The following is a 21118-nucleotide window of genomic DNA, read 5'->3' as shown; positions in this document are numbered from 1 at the left end:
GAACTCATGGAGATCCACTTGCCTCTGCCTCCCTGAGTGCTGGCGTTACCCAGTTTATCTATTGTAAATTCTCAAGTTCTATTCAAGAAATATTGAGCCATTTCAAATTTATCTATTTATTTTTTCAAAAATATTATTTTTATGTGCATTGGTGTTCTGCCTGCGTGTTTGTGAGAGGGTGGCAGATCCTCTGGAACTCGAGTTACAGACAGCTGTGAACTGCTACGTGGGTGCTGGGAATTGAACTTGGGTCGTCTGGAAGAGCGGCCAGTGCTTTTAGCCATCGAGCCATCTCTCCAGCTCCTCAAATTTATTTCTAATCTTTAATTATGTGTATGTATGTGAGTCTGTGTGGGGCTTTGTGCACACTGGTACCTGAGGAAGCTGGAGAGGGTGTAGGATTCCCGGGAGCTGGAGTTACTTAGGGGTGGCTGTGAGTCACCTGCTGTGGGTGCTGGGACTTAAAGCTGGGTCCCCTTCAAGAACAGTGCATACTTGTAACTGCTGAGCCGTCTCTGCAGCCCCAGACTAAGCCAGTTCATATCCAACATGAAATAAATGATGTAACTTCAGGCTCTGGTGTTGATTCTTCCAAATCTTGGAAAGATGCTATTAAATAAATACTCCTCACCTCAAATGCTCACGGAGCACAAGAAAGGAAGACTGAAAAGCTCGTTTGTCAAAGCCAGTCCTAACTGGCTAAGGACAACAGAAAGTATAGACCGATTTTTCTGATGAGTATAGATATAAAAATTCTCAATAAAACCTACTTGCAAGTGAATTCAAGAACATATTAAGAGGATCATACATTGGGACCAAGTTCTGTTCGTATCATGATGCAAGGTTGGTCCAACATATGCAAATTTCTTCTTTTGCGAAGTGTCTTTCTCACCCAAGGCAGAGCTGGAAATATCTCACTTTGGGTTCAAATGTATGGCTCTAGAAATCCCACAATGCAATGTTGCCACCAGGAATTAGCAGAACCATGATCCAATGTTAGTAGCACATGTGAGTGCGTTCATGGTTGTTTTCCATTCCCAGGCTGGAAAGCGATGGTAGTTCTGGTAGTTCGCAGTGGAGGCACATAGGGAACCAATAGGAAACTTATCTCTTTTTGGAAAATTGTTTTCCATAGGATGAAGGGAGGAGGCCAGATTCTGAGCCGGAAGCCAGGGGTGCTGGAGGCAGGGGTGATGGTCCACACTCCTGAAGTTGCCTCAGCATCTTGGCTCTGAATGCTTCACTCTAAGCTCCCTTGTTATTCCTCAGCTGCTCTCCTTGTCTCCAGCGAAACAGAAGAGATGTTTGGTGGGAGCATCTCTCCTAGCCTGGAATCTTGTTCTCACAATGGCCCCGGAAGTTGCTCTTTTTCTTTTCTCTTGCCTCTGGCTGTTTGGTTACAAATAAGTTAAGCATCTTTCATTAAAAACAACCCCCACCCCCTGCCCCCCTACTCCTACTCTTATAAATGAATATAAAGTTCATTGTGGAAACATTAGAAAGACAGAAATTAAGAAAAGAAGAAAATGAAAACTTGAATGTGGAGTCTACCATCTTTAACATCTTGTATATTAGGTTTTGGATTTTAGTTGGACTGTGTGTTCTCTCAATATTCACCCATTTCTCTCCAAACTACAGCATATTCCTGTGCTGAGTAATTTTCTCAACTTGATACCAGCTGGACTTACCTGAGGGACCCTCAGCTGATAAAGTGCCTCTATGAGACCAACTGGAGGGCATTTTCTTAATTAGTGACCAATGGGGGAGGGTGACCAATGGGGGAGGGTGACCAATGGGGGAGGGTGACCAATGGGGGAGGGTGACCAATGGGGGAGGGCCCCGCCCATTGTGGGTGGTGCCACACCTGGGCGTGTTGCCCTGGGTTCTGTAAGAGATTAGGCTGAGCAAGCCAGTGAGCAGCATCCCTGCACGGCCTCGGAATCAGGTTCTGTTCCAGGTTCTTGCCCTGCTTGAGTTCTTGTCCTAACTTCCTCCACTGATGAACTATGACCTGGAAGTGTAAGCCAAATGAATCTTTTCCTCCCCAACTTGTTTTTTGGTCATGGTATCTTATTGCAGCAGGAGGACCCTAAGACAATCCCTAATTTCTATAGTTTAAAAGATTTGTGTGTGTGTGTGTGTGTGTGTGTGTGTGTGTGTGTGTGTGCCCCATGTATGCCCGTGTTGGGTAGAACACTCTCCAAGAATGGAGCTGTGTGAGGAGGATTCTGAATGCTTGTGAGAAAACAATAAGAAAAGGAGACAAGAGTTTTGTGACCGCAGTTTCTACAAAAACACGGGACTGTTGTTGGAATGTGTTCTCGTGCCCTCCCAGGTGTGGTGACTAGGAGAGCGTTCATGTCAGGGTTATTCATTACACCTGGCCATTGCTGCTTTGTTTATAGAAAAATGTTTTTGCTTTGTGCGGCTTTCCCTTATGATTGGATATTTAACTCGTATGACTCCTCTTAACTCTCAGAGTATTAATTATCCGAGGCCCTGGATAAATTGGCCAGTTCACGTGAGACTAGTTTGATGCTTTTGTAGGCCCCATTTTCAGGGCCCACTGCCTCTAGAGCAGTAAGCCTGCAGGTACCCATGAAGGCCAGAAGAGGGCGCCAGGCCATTTGGACCCGGAACTATAGGTAGCTATGGGTTGTTTGACATGTGCAATTGGGGATTGAACTTGGGTCCTCTGGAAGATCAGCGAGCGCTCTCAAACGCTGAACCATCTCTCCAGCCCCATAGTCCTCACTTCTGCTTCGCTTTGCCATTGTCCCATGTGTGCTCCTTGCCCTGTTGTTGCCGTTCTTCTGGCTCTGGGGCGTCTTTTCTTGCCTCACGAATGCTAGAAGGCTCCATTCTCTGGCTGCACTCCTGCCCTTCATCTACGCCGGACCCTGAGCGCTGTCTCCAGCGCTGTCCCTGGAATCGGCACCATCAAAGTCTGCAGCTGTTTCTCATAAAACGTGAAGTGACACTTGTCACATCTGGTTGCTGCCTCCTGGAAGTGCCTCTCTTAATTTTCGCACGATTTCAATACTAAGTGCTAGCTCTTCATGAATCTATCTTCGATATTCTTAGTTTGAACTCTGCGGGCAGTCACACCGCTGCCAGCTCCTCCTCTTCCCTCTCTTCCCTACCCCCTCCTTTGCTCGGTTTTTACATTTTTTTCTTTCTTTCTTCTGTTTTTGGTGATAGTCTGGCAGGAAGACACTCACGACAGGCAGATCTTGGGATTGCTATGTAGCCCAGGATAGCCTGGAGCTGGAGAGCACCCCGCGTTGGCCTTGGACATGCTGGGATCATAGATGCGGGCCACCATGTTTGCTCCTCTGTCAGCGATTCTGTCTTAAGTTTACACTCATCTCAAACCTGTACGGCTGGGTACCCAACAGGCACCGCAAACAACACAACCAAAACAGAGCTTAGTACTGGTGTTAGGGTCCAGCCTGAAAACAGTACAACAATCTGCTCATGTTTTTCCAGTAGAACCAGATCACACCGTAGCTCTCCTTGTCCACTGAATAGAAAGGGAAGCTGGCTGTCTTCCCAGAAGGAAGTAGGAACAGCAGATGCTAAGCAGCTAGTTTCTGTGACAGCTACCTATAAGGAGCATTGCACGGTGAAAGCTACCGACCGTAGCGGAGTCTAACGGTAAGCAGCCAGGATGACAAGGAAAGAATCTGCGGTGAGATTCATGCCACGACAGGAAAACAAAGGCGGACATTAAAATCGGCAGAAGACAATTTGCTGATCCATGAAGCAGCTCACGGAACAAGCGTGAGGTTACCTAGTTACAGCTTCCAAGTGTCCACATGGGGCCTTTTAGCACAGAGCCTTCAGCATCCCTGCGTGAGGCCTCCTGGGACAGGCTCAGGCCATGCTCTGAGTGGGCTTTCCTTGTCAGCATCCCCTTTCCCCCCGTTTCAGTTGCAAGTGTGCAAACATTTTATGCTTCCAGATATCTGGTCAAAGATATCTACCTATCATTTTCAAAGCTAATGTCCTTATCCTTGATCCGTCTCTTCACCTTGCCCTACACTGACTCCCCCTTCTCCTTCTCCTTTGGACAGATGTCTTCTAGAAATCATGACCTGAGAAGACAGAGAAAGGTAAGTACATACACAGCCTGGGTGCCTGTCCTTGTGTTCCTGCCGGTCCTTGTGTTCCTGCCGTTTGAGTCATTGGTCCCTCAGTTCCTGCCAGGTGCGGAGGGTCGCTTCCTCCAGACAAATTATGGAGCTGAATAGTTGGAAAAGTCTTTTGATATCTGTGCACATTCCCTTACCTGCCAAACAGGGTGAAAACAAGCTATGCTTAACAACCATCCTACAAATATATTTAAGGGCAGATTAAAAAAAATTATATATTTTTTTATGTGTATGAAACATGTGTGTCTGTGCCCCACTTATGTGCAGTGCCCAACGATGCCGAAAGAGCATCTGGAATGGGAGTAATGGGCAGTCTTCAGCTGCCATGTGGGTGCTAGGAGTTGAACCTAGGTCCTCTGGAAGAACAACCAGTGCTCTTAACTCTCTCTCCAGCCCAGCAGAGATGATTTCTGAGCAACAGATTAGATTTCTACAAACACAAAATAATAATCGTGGGGAAAAACTATGTTTATTTGTTTTGGTTTTTGGTCCAGCCCTTGCTGTGCCATTGGAGCTAGCTTTGAACTTGCGATTGTACAGGCTGTATATTTGTTTGTTTTACACCAATGCTCTCTTGCTTCTCCCTCACCTCTGCCACCTGCTAACTGTTCAGTCTGCCTTCCAGTTCTTTGGACGGCATCGCTCACACAGTGACTGGAAGCATTGTCCTTGAGCCAGATTCCAGCCGTGCTATTTCCAGGCCTTGATCCACCCTTTATGACATTTTCATCTTTATTTCTTTGAGGAAAGTGATGCCAACAACCCAAAAGATGGATATATGTTTTGATGAATTAATTCTTATAATTCTTATAAAGCAATTCAGGCGATGACTGGTCAGTCTTGGTTTAGCCTTGGTTGTCCTTATGGCTCTCATTCAACCCCCTCAGAAACACGGAATGTTAAACTCATTGGTTTTCTAGTTAACGGTCTTCAGTGTATAAATGTCACCGGGGCCCCCCCCCCTCCCCGTGTTCCTCCCACGCTACCTCCTTCCAGCACATTCTTTTGTTCATTCTTCAGACACCTCTGTCTGGTTCATAGGGTTTGTTTTGAATCCTGTCCTGGATGAGGGCACATGGTTCTCCACCAACCGCTGAGTACCCGTAACTACTCCTGCCAATCGGAGCATCTTTGTGTTGCCCTAGGGAGAGGGCAGGTGTGTTCTGATGAGCTGGGGGTGGGGTAAGAGCAGGAAGGTGATTTCTGCTGCTGGGACGTTCAGGTGCTTGCCTCCGCCACTGGAATGTGAGGAAGCAGAGCTCTTCTCCACTTAGGCTTTGGGGAGTTGGTGTAGGGTTTCAATGAGGCCAGTAATCATGGTATTACTTCTTATTAAAATCATCAGGACTATTTGTGAGGTCTTGTCTTCAATTAGGTATATTGTCATGACCACTCTGTGCGATAGGGTATCATTTAATTGTTTTTAAAAAAAGATTTATTTATTTATTTATTATGTATACAGTGTTCTGCCTGCATGTACACCTGCAGGCCAGAAGAAGGCATCAGATCACATTAGAGATGGTTGTGAGCCACCATGTGGTTGCTGGGAATTGAACTCAGGACCTTTGGGAGAGCAGGTGGTGCTCTTAACCACTGAGCCATCTCTCCAGCCCCTCATTTAATTGTTATAACAAAGCTCAGGGAAGCGCAGGATGTGGCTAAGTGCCTATGCTTCCTTAGCTGTGTACTATTTACTGGGGCTGGGACTTGACTGTGGGCTCATCTGGCCTAGGATCCTGGGTTCCTGGCCATGGCTGATGGCAGGAGCCAGTGCAGGATGTATAGCTAAGCATCTCTACAGCAAAAGATACTTGGCCACAGACAGTGTCAACTTCAGCCGAGAAGCACCTACAGAGCCCAGTGGCCCAAATGCAGCCTGGCGATCAGAGCCTTGAAACAGCGATGTGTTCTGAGAAGTGACCCAGAAGATTTAAGAGTTCGTCTCTGGTTAAAAAACGTTCACTCTTAACAAAAATCGTTTTGTGGTGTTTCCATGAGGTGTGAGTGTGTGCATGTACATACATGTGTGTGCACATGTGTGTGTGCACGTGTGTGAGTGTATGTATATGTATACAGATGTGCATGTCATGTTGAGGTCAGAGGATAACTTTGGGTGTGGTTCTTCATCTTCCAAGTTGTACAAGACAGAGTCTCTTGCTCGTTGCTTGCTCCAAGTTAGTGGGCTTTGAGTTCTGGGGGATTCTCTTGTCTCTCTCCATGAGGTCCTGCTGGGATTACAGATAACATATGTTACTGAGTTCCTGGGACTTGAACTCAGGTTATCAGGCTTGCACAGCAATCACTTTCCCCTGTGAGCCAGCTCCCTGACCCCAAACCTCTACTCTTAAGTATTAGTTGAGTGCAAATTGTATGCACTCATGCCTGCGGTATGGACATTCATAAATATAACTCTTGCCTTTCAGGATGTTATGGTTTAGGAAGGGATAGATGGGTCACCTGTTCATTTGCCACGCAGAGCAATAAAGTCAGTGACACCAGGGTGCAGTTCTCCATCATGTCCCCACGCTGAGGGAGTAAGAGTCTAAGGGCTCAGGAAGGCCACTTAAAGGAGTGTGACCTGACCAGAGACAAGATGCAGCCTCTGCTCGGTGGCCAGGTGGGCTTCTTGTGAGACAGGGAACATCTGAGTGCAGACTGGGTATTGGAGAAATGACTGATTTTAGGATGAAAAGATTGGAGAAGGAAAACTCCACTTAGCCGATTCATCCTTCTCACGGGAGGTGACTGGGCCAGCAACCCCACTTATAACTGAAGCCTTTGTTGTTAGGACCTATGCTATGTGTGAACTCGCCTGCCCTTTTCCCTGCGTATACCTCTACGCCCCCTTATGTCTGCCCTCTCCTCCATGCATCCCCCAATGGGAATTACTCTTCCTTCTCCCTGTCCTCCCCATCTCTAGTCTCCCAGTCTAGATGGCTCACAGTTCTGCTTATGACTGTCATTGCCTTACCATACAGCCTGGCTAACTGTGACAGGCATTTCAATGGCATGTTGGCCAGTGTGCCTCCTTTGCCTAACTATACATAAAATGATCTATTTTTTTAAGTTAAAAAAATCATTTATTTATTTATTTATTTATTTATTATGTATACAGTGCTCTGCCTGCTTGTACCCCTGCAGGGCAGAAGAGGGCATCAGATCACATTATAAATGGCTGTGAGCCACCATATGGTTGGTTGCTGGGAATTGAACTCAAGACCTCTGGAAGAGCAGTCAGTGCTCTTAGCCGCTGAGCCATCTCTCCAGCCCCAAATGATCTATTTTTAATACATAAATGAATCACTTCAATGTCATCACTTTTGGGAACCCTAAAATATGTTCTATAATAAACACAGTCCGAGGAAAACCAAACATCAGAATGCAAAGAGCAGACCCTACTCTCAGTGGTGACATGTCTAAAGCTTGGACTGAGATGCATAAGGGTTATGTTCTGGAGGAAGACAAGTGTGAATTATTTAAAGTGAACTTGCCAGATGCTGTGCTTCATGGAGATATTGTTTATGTGCGTATGTTTATATTTTCTTTAGAACTATGCAATTTGGTCTTGTGCCTGCTTAACTGATCGTGAACTAGGCAGTGGAAACTTGAGTGTTGCTTCACAACAGACAGAAAAATATGCTATGCTAAAGGTTCTTTGCATGACTAGCATAGCCTCTTATTTTATTCCATGAGGTTGGAGGCTCAGGGCAAAATTAACTCAGGCATGCCAGTATTCAAACCCTAAAACAGACTTTGAAGGCATTCCAGCCCGATTTGAGTGATTTTCCTGGTCACTTCACTCTATTGCTAATGATGCAGAGATATTAGCACAGACATTGCTTAAGTCTATTAGAATGGGGTCTTGCAGTCTTTGGGTGGTGAGTCATTGCTAACTTGGCCCTGTCCTTTCTTTGTTCCATACTCACCCCACACTGTTCTCTTGTTCCCTGTCCTTCTGGCATTTTCAGGAGTGTGGGCAACAGAGGGAAGGTTGCAAACCGGAGTTCCCTGGTTCTATTCATCAACACTCTGTGTCGCCTCATTTGTCCTTTCTGTTTTGTTTCAAGTCACGGTGTCTCTGTGTAGGCATGGCTGTCCTGGAACTTCCTCTGTAGTACAGGTGTGCCACCGCCGCCCGGCTCGTTTTGTCTTTATTTGACCGGTCATCACAGTTTTCAATGTTCATCTCGTATTCTTTCTGCTCCTCTCAAGTCCCAACCCTCCCCATAACTTGCTCATCCTTGGCAGTGACCTTGGTGGCTCCCACTTCACAGAGGAAATTCACTTGGGCATCTGAATCCTCATGTTGGCTTGAGCTTCTCAGAGAAAGAGCTACGCCTGACCTTCAGGGCCAGCAACGCTGTTTCCATTGTATTCCACCACTTCCCCAGGGAGGATGCAGCCATAAAGTCACGCTGGGCTCTCCTCACTGGCTGCTCTACTCCCCTCCTCCTGCACGTCACCCTCCACACATCCTCAGCTGTCTTAACCTTCCAGTGCCACTTGCTTTACCGTGAGTGGCCTGTTAGCTCTCTCCTGTCCTCACCTAGGTCCTAGTCTATCTAATTGCCTTTTTTTCCCACCCTGTCTTCCTCCTGGGACTCACTGAAGCCTCTCACGTCTATGAATCTCATTAGAATGTGCACCATCTTTCTCTCCTGGCTGTTGGTGTTCACCTTTTCCTCAGCTTTTATGATTTTAGTTTGTTATGTTGTTATGTGCCTTTTTGAAAACTTTCCATCATCAGACAGTAACCTCCTTAGCTCAGCTGCTCTGACTCCTCCTGTGTCAAAGGTCAAAAGAACCAGGAGCGCGGGGCACTGTGAGACCGAGCCTCGGTGGCTGCGGGTGACTCACAGCCCGTGTTTACACGTTACCTTCTGGTCATTTCCACCCTTATCATTGGTTTAATTTCAGTAACTCCGCCCCCCAATGCTTCCCCTTATGTCTTACCAAGTTAATAAGACTTAAGTTCATATGAAGTTGATTTTAAGAAGTCTTTTCCAATCACTTATGTGTGTCACACAGTGTGAGCTTGGTAACCTAAGGACTCATGGTGTTCCCAAAAGGCCACTACCGATGAGAGTCTGTAAGAACTACACAATATATGGAAAGGTGGGGAGGAGAGATCACCCCAATTAGTGTCTTGAAATAGCTGGGCAAATGACAGCCTCTATGGGCTGATGAGTGCTTGGAATTCAGACTGACTCAGGACTTGACATCAAGATATGTCATCAAAGATTGGCTAGTGGGTCAGAAAGGGTCTGCCAAGGCAGGTGGTCAGCACTCTATTGGCCTTAAAGGAATTTTCCCAGGAGACTCTGGTATTATCGTTATTTTGATTGTTTAACAGGGGGTTTGTTTTAATTTTTCTGCTTTGTACATTTTTGTGCCAAAAATTCACATGCATGACTGGGGCTGGAGAAACAGCTCAGCAGTTAGGGGCACTCTTGCGGAGGACCTGGGCTCAGTTCCTTGCACCCACATAGCAGCTCAGAAAGATCCTAAAGCTCCAGTTTCAGGGGCTCTGACACCCTCTTCTGGACTCAGTGAGCACTGTCCACATGTGGTTCACATGCGTATATACAAGCCAACACTCCTACACACAAAGTAAAAATAACTCTTAAAAAATTAATGTGCATGACACAAAGACATATGAATTGAGAGAAGTAATGAAGGAGGGAATTGGTAAGGGGGAGATCTAGAGCCACTGACCAGGGAAACAGCCTTCCAGACTTGCATCTTGCATTGGCGAGTTACCCAGTGTCGAGGTGCAAGGTGGAGTTTGTTTCTTCCACAGAAAGACTTAAGGACCACTTTCCAGCTTTGACTGGGCCTGTGCAGAAATCACCTGGAAAGGGAGGCCTTGGGGGCTCCTAGAAACAGAAAAATAGATGGTTCTTCAATTGTAACAGAGGGTCCCACCCCATTTGTGAGGTCTCAGAGCATGTGGGGCCCAGGGCAGAAGATCTGAGGGAGTGTTTGCATGCCCAACAGCCAGAATGACGATCCGCCTGGGCTGTTTCTAATTGTCCACCAGATGCTGACTTTATCTGAAATGCTGGGGTAATGGGGGATTCACAACCAAGTGTCTCCACTTGAGACTGTCACCCCAGGGACACTTGTTGGAGATGTGGAAGGCTTTGTGTGTGTTCTGCCTCCAGCCATATCTAACATCGCCTCTAGTAAGACCCCTTCTTGGAACCTCGTGTGCCAGTTACGTGGATCAGACTCCAAATCTGAAAACCCTGTGCGCATCGCTGGAAACTCTCCAAGCTCCGACCACCCACCTGGCTTTCTTAAGGATGATGTAAGCGAAATGGCAGCTAAAGGCTTATTATTCCCTTGTCGTCTGCTCAGAATAAAGTCATCTTAATTAACCACTCTCCTGTAAAACTTTATGGAATATTAATTTAACGAATGCAGTGCTTATTCTACAGATCACACAGCAGGGAAGTGTGTGACCTTTGCCCTTTGCCCTGATGATGAAGACATTCTTTTTCCTCTAACCCTGGGCTGTCCCACCATCCCCCTTAGTCATCACAAAAGCCATCCTTACAGGATGACATCTATGTACTGGGACATCATAAAGCTTTATAACTTACAGAAATGTTTGTGCATAGCAGGCTTTTAGTGACTTTGAAAATAGAATTTCTCTTTTTGTGAATTGTGGCATTTCTTCTAAGTGCACTTTTTCCACCCAAGAGCTCAATGAACTCATTTGGGCAGCCTTGAATTTCACACTTTGCTCAGGAATGGGTTCTGAAGACGCACTTTACAACAAGTGTCAGAGAGTCGTCACTGGAGAAGCCTAGCAGCAAAGTACATTTATCCATTGCCTCTTTTTTCTTACGCAGAGACCGTGTCCACCAGCTTAGCCATGAAGTGCTCTCCCATGACATGCTTTCTTGTCCCTGGGGCTAGGTGGCACAACTCCTGGTGGTTCTGAGGTGATACAGAGGAGTGTGGCAGGCAGGGGTCTGGGATCTGTGGGTTGGCCCGTCCCCATAATCCAGCCCAAGCTTTTGGACCCCTAAATTTGAGATGAGGCTCCAGTCTGGTCCAAGCTGATGGAAATGCTGTGTGAAACACAGCACGAGTCACATGTGCCTCTGGAGGATGAGGCAGGATGACTGGGTATGCAAGCACGCCTTCTTTGTAGCTTAGCAGAGAGTACCAACTGTATTTTTTTAAAAAAAGATTTATTTATTATATATACAATGTTCTACCTGCATGTACACCTGCCCGCCAGAAGAGGGCATGAGATCTCATTATAGATGGTTGTGAGCCACCATGTGGTTGCTGGGAATTGAACTCAGGCCCTCTGGAAGAGCAGACAGTGCTCTTAACCTTTGAGACATCTCTCCAGCCCCACATCAAGTGTGTTTTAAAGATGGCTTTGTGGCCTCTAGTTGATCTGAGAAAGAAAACTGCCTTCAGGATTCAACGGGCCAGAGGTACATTAAATTGTGGCTAGAACAAATGGGTACCTACCCCAACCAGCGACATGCATGTAGATTAGTCTCATGTATTAGAAGGGGCCACACACGAGCCCATTTCCAATGTCCTTCCAGGACTCAACATTCATGAGCGCCACTGAGAGTCATGAGACCATGCATGTGGACCCACTATGTGCTAGTCCCCTGTGCTCAGAGACCTGCACACAGTAACTCATCGACACACTGTGACCAACCCTTGGAAGGTAAAACTATTGCCACTGTTTAAGGGGAAGACACTTGCTGGGTTCAAGAAGGTTCTAGAAGCAGGTGTTGTGGTTTCTGAGCCTGCCTCTCTGAAGGACACTGAGTGAGCAGGTTGCCAGGTGTCTAGAAACATGACGGCCGCAGAGGAAGAGCTGGGGTGTGGCTGGTGGTAGTCAGTGGTTGCTTAGCATGTACAGTTTAGGTTTCATCACCACCAACAAAGGGAAACACAAGAAGCTGGAGACCTGGCAGGCAGAAGCCCAGTGGTGGTGATGGTCAACTGCCGCGGTGTTCTTACACACCCCAGGGAGGACAAGACAAAGGGAAGAAGGGAGGAGTCACTGAGGCATTCTGTAGGAAAGCCCTGCTGGGAATGACAGCAAGGGTAGCTCTGTGGGAAAGGGAATAAGAAGTCATCACACCTAAGATTTCTTTTCTTTTCTTCTTTTTTGATTTTTCAGGAAAGGGTTTCTCTGTGTAGCCTTGTCTGCCCTGGACTCACTTTGTAGACCGGGTTGGTCTCGAACTCACAGTGATCCTCCTGCCTCTGCCTCCCGAGTCCTGGGATTAAAGGTGTGCGCTACCACACCTGACTCACATCTTAGAATTTTAGAAGCTTAAAAAACCCCTTAGTTCTTCTGGACCTAAGGTCCAACTAGGCAGGTTCTCCCTGGAGCCCTCTGGGGAGGTCTGATCGTGGAGGCCTGAGGGATACAGACAGAAACCCTTCTGGACCAAAAGATTGCCCAGTTTCATGGAGTCTAGACACAGATACTGTTCTGAGGTGGCAGGGTGCCTGTGAAACCAGAGCCTGGCCTCTCAGGGAGGCATCTGGGAAGTCTGAGCTGGATTCATGTGGCGTATCAAGGCTGTAAGTAATTACAAGTCCAGATGCCTCGCTTTCTCCCTGACATAAAACGTGGGTGTGGCAGCCTTCTTGGTGTCTCTGGATTTGATTTTGATGCCTTCATTGATTGATGGAAGATTTAGCTGCTTGGCAACTCGTTCAAAGGAAGAGAGTTAATTGTGGCTTGATTGTCACTTTTTGGTGTTGGGTTGTTGTGAGTGGATTAATGTATGTTTTTATTCCTTTTTCAGTCCCCTCTTTTCTTTAAAAAATTTAATTACATGTCTATATTTTTATGTGTATATACATGTGCACAGGCACGTGTGTGTGTGTGTGTGTGTGTGTGTGTGTGTGTGTGTGTGTGTGTGCATACACACGTGCGCATGCGCTGGTGCATGGGTGTACGTCCATCCCTGTCACAGTGTACCTGTGGAGGTCAGAGAGCAACTGTTAGGAGTTAGCAATCTCATTCCACCATGTGGGTTCCAGGCATCAGACTCGGGTCATCAGTCTTGGCAGCAAGCACCTGTGTTATTTCCTTTTGTGTTCTTTGCATCTTGTATAATATTATGGAGAGAGAGAGAGAGAGAGAGAGAGAGAGAGAGAGAGAGAGGGAGGGAGAGATAGAGAGAGAGGGCAGTATCTGAGGAGTCTTGGTCAGTGATGTGGGGCAGGTGTGGGAGGCATGGGCAGAAAGTTCTGTTCATGTGGCAGAATGTGAGGCCGTTAGAAGACACTAGGCAGGCCAGAGCCTTTAACAGATCAGCCAGGCGCAGCTAACGGCAGAGAGAATGGACTCAGTGTGGCTGGCAGTCTGTGGGGAAATGGGGCAAACCCTGGGGACAGCCGCAGAGGGTGTGGCTCTGGGCAGTGAGGAGAGAGCAGGGTCCTGGAAGCCCAGTCAGATAAGCAGACACCAAGAGCCACGCCTGTTCTCCCCTTAGCTCCCGCCGATGGGTGACGTGAGGACACACAGGTTTTATTTCATTTCTCATGAAAGCAATATGCCACGATGGAAAAAGCATTAGCTGGATGATGCTAGAGAAGTCGTTGCTTGCAGCCCTGTTCTGAGTGAGGACTGTGGGGACCCCAGCGCATTGCTTAGACCTTTAGAGATTGAACTGTTCTGTAAGGGGAGGAGGTTGGACCCGATGGACCCTTTGTATCTCTTCCTGTTCTAGGTAGGATAATGGTAACCTTGAACACAGTAGGATTTGTAACACCAACAAGAAGTACTTCCTCAGGAACTCATGTGCCCCATGTATTTTGCGTATGAAAAACTGCCACTGAGGACAATGCAGTATAGTATTTCATAGCACCTTTTATCACACACTGGCCAATATCCACGGTGCAGACTCATGACTGAGTGGTGTAGGAAAGGGGGCAAGTCAGAGGCCGTTGGATACAGAGCTGATTGGGGACATAACCAGCCCATGTGGTTTGGTGTCCTTAATGCTTAAAATACCCAGATGACAGGTCCGGGTGTGTTTCTTGTATTTGTCCTTCCAGGTGTGGGTATAATTAAGATATTTGATAATGAAAACATTGTAATTATTTATCTGGTAAAGAAAAAGAACAGCCCAGCATGGTTAAGCAGCTGAGTACATTTGGGTCCCGGAGGCAGGCTGAGTTGAGGGTTCTGGATGGTCAGGCTTTGGAGTGTAGGGAACTCTGCCCGCACATTCCAAATGTGCTGTCTTCACCCACGCTCACTTTCTCTCCTTTCCTTCTGTTACGCAAAGTTCAAGGAGGTGAGGAGACTGAGAAGCGTTCCTCTGTGTGAGATCCATGTCTACCACATGGGGTGTGTGGGCCGCTGCTCTGCCTGCTGTACACTATAGAGAGATCTTCCTCATCGACTTTGACTCAGAGCTGCTCAGGATGCAGAAATGGAGGTGGTAACGCAGAAGGACCAAGGCTTGGGTCCTCCAAGTTTCCTGAGGCGCCAGGGAGCCACAGTGTAGGAAACCGATGTCCATGCAAACATGAGAGAGTGGTGACAACAAGCTGCCCATGGAAGGACAGTTAAGGACTAAATTTAGTGTCTGTGTTGGAGGCTCCAGGGCCTCAGGGTGGGGAGGAAGCTGGGAGGTCACTGCTGAGCTGCAGAGCTGTGTGATGTTCTTAATAACTCATCTTTGGGTATCTTCTCGTGGAATCTGGCAACAGTGCTGAAAGCCAAAGATGAGGAATTTATATAGAAAAGATGAAGCAGTGACTTCAAAGCGCAGACTGTCCAGTCGTTCCTGCCAGAGAAGTCCTAGTTTTATATAGATGAGTTGCTTGGCAACTGTGGCTGTTTCCATACAGTGGAAATTTTTGAGGGGTTTGTTTGTGATCAGCCTTCCTCCCCCACCGTCTTTTAATGAAGGCATACGTTAGGGAGTAAATGTTTCTTTCCCTCCCTCTTAAGTATGCGAGAAAATTGCTTTACACCAAGGGGTATGAGTTCAAGTTGATAAAGCTGCACGTGTTGTGGCGGCTTACACCTGCAATCCCAGCACTCAGGCTGAGGCAGGAGAGTTGTCTCAAGTTTGAGCTTAGCCTGGGCTTTATAGAAAGTACCAGGCCAGCCTGGGTTACATAGTAATATCCTACCTCAAAATAAAATAAAGTAATTAAAAAATAAGCAACAACAACAACAACAACAACAACAAACAAAAGCAAAAAAAGGAAAAGGAAGGAAATAAATCTGACTAAAGTCAAGACTATACTCTAATACCAGGTTGATCTAACCAGACTATAAATAAATCCATTTTCTTTGGCAAGGGGAAGAAAACAAAACAAAACAAAACAAAACAAAACAAAAACACAGAACAAAACAAAACAAAATAGCAAAGCTATGCTCACATGGTAACTGGAAAGTGAGGACTTGATAAGGCAAAACTTTCATCTTATAAAACATTGTAATTGAAAATAAGATTTGTTTATTCTTTGAGAATTCCATATATGTATAAAATAAATCTCCATCACATTCATTCTCTGCTTTCTTTCTGGCGTCTACCTTCACTCCTAACTTCATGCCTCTCCCCGCCTTTTAAATCTACTGAGTTCACCTAGTGCTACCCATAAGCACCTTGGTGTTGGGTCATCCACTGGGGCCTGAGAAACCTAGCAGCGACCACATCCCTAAAGAAGGTTGCTCTCTTTCCCCTAGTGTCCATCAAATGCCAATAGCTCCTCAGAAGGGGTGGGTACCTTAGGAGGCTCTCCCCATCCGTGCTGGAAGTTTTACTGGCTTGATCTTATAAGGGTTCTGTGCAAGGAAACACAATTGCTAGGAGGTCGTGCGTGCAACAGCCATGCCATGTACAGAGCAATTTCATAGCTCTCCACCCTCTGGCTCTTTCTTTGTTTCAGCTTCTCTTTCCCAGCATTCCCTGGGCTCGGAGGAAGGTTGACATAGTTGCTCCATCTGTACCCGAGTGCATCCATAATCACTCATTCTCCGCACTCTGACCCGTTATGAACCTGCCTTCATGGCTGCCCACTGCAAAAGGAAGATGCTCTGACAAAGGTCATGACAAGGTCAGGAGCATCATGCACCTCTCAGGGTGGGAACAACTACTTGGAAGGCAGTTTGACTGCATGACCACTTAGCAAACAATAGTGGCTTCTTCTCTATGGCCTCCCCAGCCATGAGTTTTTGCCTGGCTTTGCAGTGCCAGGTGTGAGTCCCATCCTATGGAGAAGGCCCTTGACAAATGAGATTCACGATGCCTTTCTTACAGTCATGTCTCTGTCCTTTCCCAGTACTGGGGGTTGAACCTGGCACCTCACCGCCTGCTAGGCAACACTCTGCCACCCATCACACTGAATCTTGCCTGTTCATTTTAGTTATATTGTTGATGCCTAAGATTCAGGATAATTAAACTTTGGACCCCATCTTTAGCTCTATTTTTGACTTTTCATTCTTTTAAAATGAAATTAGACTTTCTTATCTGGTCCTAAAATTTGGTATGCTAGTCTCAGAAGAAACTTCAGATAACAAACTAAATCAAACTGAAAGAACTCTCTCTCTCTGATTAGATAAAGCACAGTAAGATGAACAGAACTATATTTTTACTTAACATCTTAAACATTAATCTCTAATGCATTCCTTTAGAGTTCAGGCTGGCCTTGGACTCAGGCGTTGTCTTCAGCAATAGGGCCTTACTGTCAGTTTATAAAGAGACATCAGTACCCTTGGCAATAGCCTTGGTTGTTTGGGGGTTCCCATGGGACCCCTTTGGCCAAGAACTTGATTAAGTGTAACCTACTCCTGGTACTGGAAGCTTCATTTGGTGATGAGAGATGCCCAGTTGGGGCTCTGTCTCCCCTCTTATTTTGCAATTTCATTTAGACTGCCTTTACATAGCATATATTTTAGGAAGCTTCTACTGTATTAGGTTTCCATATGACCCCCCACCACAAATGGTCCTTAGTTTTAGCTGTCTCTCCCCAAATTCCCTCCCTTACCCCCCCTTTCCTGTCTCATCCTCCAATTATAGATCCCCTTACTAGAGAGTTCTGTCCCCTCCCTCCAGTCCCTTACTCTTTACCCAGCCTCTGTGGTTTTATGGATTGTAGCCTGCTTATCAGTCATTTAACAGCTGGCGTCCACATTGTCTTAGTTAGGTTTTTATTGTTGTGAAGAGACACCATGACCACAGCAACTCCTACGAAGGAAAAATAATTAATTGGAGTTTGTAGGCTCAAGTTTCTTAACAAATATATTTTGTTCCGAACTTACTAATGAGCATACGTCACTTCTAACCTGACTGACCAAAACAATAGGAAATGAGGATTAAGGAACACAATAACAAAACCGTAAGGATATCACTTCCAAGGACCGATTCTCCTGGTATAATCAGCAGGGTTTCTTCTGCTGGAACCTGGGCTAACCAGAACCCGGACCTCAGCAGGAGCCAGAGCCCCGAAGCCTTCCCTCGAGCAGTTCTCTCTAGGAGCATCTCAAAGTGGAGTGATGAACAGCCAAAACTGTCCCAAGTCTCCAAAGGCCCCACCTCCTGTTTTTGGCTCACATTTATATCTCCTCTCAGCATTTGTTCAAGGATGTTTTTCAGCTACTTAATAACCAACCTCCCCCACATGGCGGTTCGACTTCTAAGGGGATAAACGTTACCTGTTCTCTCACAAGTTTTTTTTCTCATCTCCCAGTGTGTATTTTGGCTACTTTATTAAAAGGAAATCAGGTGTGTATAGGTGTGAGAACCTATTTCTGAGTCTTCAATTCCATTCCATTAATCAACATGCCTGCTTTTGTGCCAATCCCACGCTGTTGTTGTTACTACTGCTCTGTAGTACAATTTGAGATACAAATTTCGTTTATCATTCAGGGTTGTTTTTAGCTATCCTGTGTAATTTTGTTTCTCCATACAAAACTGAAAGTTGTCCTTTCAAGTTCTTTGAAGAATTATACTGGAATTTTGTTAGAGAATCTGTAGATTGCTTTTGGTAGGATGATTATTTTTACTACATTAATCCTATTAATCCATGAACACGGGAGATATTTCCTTCCTATGATATCTTCTTCAATTTCTATCTTCACTTTTGGGCCACTTTTTGACCCTGTCACTTCTCTAAAATGTTTTAGGATGCTCACAGAAGTTCTCAGCTGCTTTTGTTTTCCTATTCTTGTCCTTTCTAAACAGGTGACATATTCTGTCCACTTTCTTTATCTTTTCTGACTTTTGAAAAACTCCCATTTAAAACACACAAAAAGCCTTTTTTTTTTTTTAGATCTAATGTGACAGGAGTGATATGTCTTAGAGTGTGGCAATGGAAACATTCTCCCCTGGCTTTGGGAAGAAGATGTGTTCTCACAGCCACATTTCTTCCTCTTGAGCAAAACCTTGAATCTTTAGCCTCTATGCATATGGGATGCTCATTTTTAACCTCATTCCTGGCAAACTTTATCTTCTTCTTTTCCCTCTCCCTTTGATCCACTTGTCTAATTCACTCAAGTCACCAAGCTCTGCCTCTCTTTTCCAAGACGTGTGCTCCACCCAACTATGCGTACCAAGCCAAATGGGTGTGTCCACTCTACTCCTGATCAGTGACAAAGAAATGAAATAATGTTAACTGTCAGGCTGACCTTTGGCAGACACAGCTGGATATGTTCTTTGGGCATTAGTCCTGAGCCATGGATAACTCAGCATTGGACGCAAGGTGTATGGTTATCAGCCAGCTGCAGCCCCTTAGAGCCTACCATGAGCAACACAGATGCTTGTTTTCAAAACCACAGAAAGAAGAGGTGGATAGAAGGCCTCTCCTGGGGGAGAAGAGCCCCCTCCATGGCACCACCTCACTCTGGAGTGTGGGGGCAGTTGGAGCCTCATCTTTTCTGCCTATCTCCACCAATTGTTAGAGTTGGCAGCTTCACAGTAGAATCCTATGTGGTTTATAAACACATCGGTTCCCTGGGGACAGCGAATCCCTGTGCCATACACACACACCGTCTCGTCAGATGCATCGTTCTCACTGCGCTCCCCTCTTTTCTCTCCTCTGCTTGTCTGTTCTCCGCCTACCAACAGGCTCAAGGCTGTTCTACACCGAAGGCAACACAAAAAACCATCTGCTGCGTCTATGACGATTTCTCGTCTCTCATACTCACTGTCTTGTCTTCAACACCTCAAGCGTACACGCACAGCCGTTCTCTCCTCTGGACCAGCCATGGTGACTGGTAACCCCATCCTTGCAAAAACCAGCTAGTAGTTCTGAGGCCTCACTGGGCTGCTTTTATGACAGCATTTGGTGTGTGACCCCCATCCTTGTCAGTACCTAATTTGGACTTCTGTCCTCTTCAACTTCCTGGACCATTTTCTTCTTCGTCTTCTTCGTATGTTCAGCCTTCTTCTGCTTTTAGATGCTGGTCTTGGGGTGAGGGGCCACTGTATCTGGCTGGATTTTTCTCTTTTGATGATCTTGTTATTGTCCTCATATTCACCTGAATAAGTGGGAGTAGCTATTTTTATCCCTTGTTACCCACTGTATAGGCCTGGGTGGCCCAGAACTTACAGAAGTCCACCTGTCTCTGTCCCAAGCACTGAGATTAAAAGTGTGCACCACCATGCCCACTAGTATCTATTTCTGTGTATCATTGACACATCTCATAAGCATGGGGCATGTTTTAAAACTATTTATCATCTTTTTTTTTTTAACAAGAAAACATAAATATCACGGGTCTAAAGCTGAGTTCATGGGAAAAAGGTAAGAAAGTCAATGGCTTCTCATACCCTCTGGTTGTTGGTCTGAAACTTTTGGGAGCCGTGGATGTCTTCCAAACATTTAGGAAAGCTATATAAATACAGGCATTTTGAGGAAGATTTCAGGGGATTCAGAGAATTCCTTTTCCAGAACTCGAGTTAAGACCTGCCCTCCAGGTTCAAGTTGCTCAGCTTGGTAGATGCTGATCTCCCAGGTCAGTGTGTTCTCTCCTTCATCTTCATCTTCATCTTCAGCCTGCAGTGTTGTATGTTCCGTCTCTGCTAAAGCACCTGCGCATCTCCACACACCCTATGCCGCCTCCTGCTTACACTGCAGCCTACAGGGTTACTCCTGTGTGTCTGCTCGCTTTCTACTTCTTCCTTGGTGGGTGGCTCCTCAAGCCTCCTTCTAGAAGTCTCTGTGGATCCCCCTTTTCCTCCTGTTCCCTGTCTTTGCTGTGTTCACTGCACCTTCTCTGAGGCTTCAGAATAAATAGAACGGCCCAGCTGCAGGACCTTAGAAACTGTTCCAACTTGTGCTGCGCCCACGTTGTGCTGCTGCTGCTGGCACTGTCCTCATGAGGGAAGGAGCCCCGGTGACTAGCTGCACCTTGGGGGCTAGTGTAGATCTTTGAGTCCCCCGATCTCTCTTTGCATGGGCTATGCTGGCTTTACCATAATCACATAAGATTAGTCACCAGAGCAGAAAATTGAATACACGTGTGAATGCTGGAAGGCGGATGCCCAGAGTTCAGTCACAGGCCACTTCTTTGCCTGGAAGACTTTGCCTAACATCATTCTTCGAAGATGAGCAACGAAGACTAAGAGTGTGCAGCCAGAGTTGTTCTTTCAGCTCAGCGCTCCCTTGTGGCCACGTGACCACGCACACCACGTCACGTGACCACGGACGTCACGTCACGTGACCACGCACACCACGTCACGTGACCACGAACGCCGCGTCACGTGACCACGAACGTCACGTCACGTGACTACTTGCTGCCAGTTGCTGACCTGGGTGTTACCAGACACTCTCAGGTCAGAGGGTGACTGGCAGTAGATACCTTTCTGAGGTGGAAGGAGCATGTACAAATAAACGGGATCCTTTTATGAGAGGAAAATACGAGGCAGTAACAATTATATCCAAGGCTATGAATGTGGGATCAAATAAAGAAGCTGTGATTAGGAAGACAGAGGAGAGCGAGATAT

At 46.2% G+C, this 21118-nt stretch overlaps 2 long non-coding RNA genes across 2 annotated transcripts in view; one reads left to right on the top strand and one right to left on the bottom strand.

Annotated features, from left to right (window-relative positions):
• Window positions 1–5705, bottom strand: part of LOC311594610 — a 130518-nt gene extending 124813 nt beyond the window's left edge. The window contains exon 1 of the long non-coding RNA XR_014778143.1: window positions 5637–5705. This is a non-coding gene — a long non-coding RNA (uncharacterized lncRNA). The remainder of the gene's footprint in view (window positions 1–5636) is intronic.
• On the top strand, window positions 1921–10271 carry LOC311594611. The gene is made up of 3 exons (XR_014778145.1): window positions 1921–2019; window positions 4077–4115; window positions 10195–10271. It is a non-coding gene; the product is annotated as an uncharacterized lncRNA (long non-coding RNA).
• Window positions 10272–21118: the final 10847 nt, after the last annotated feature.

Source organism: Acomys minous, assembly GCF_964271855.1.
Source record: "Acomys minous genome assembly, chromosome: 3".
Classification (NCBI taxonomy): Eukaryota; Metazoa; Chordata; class Mammalia; order Rodentia; family Muridae; genus Acomys; species Acomys minous.
Note: the sequence above shows the minus strand (reverse complement) of the source record. Positions and strands in the feature narration are given on the sequence as shown.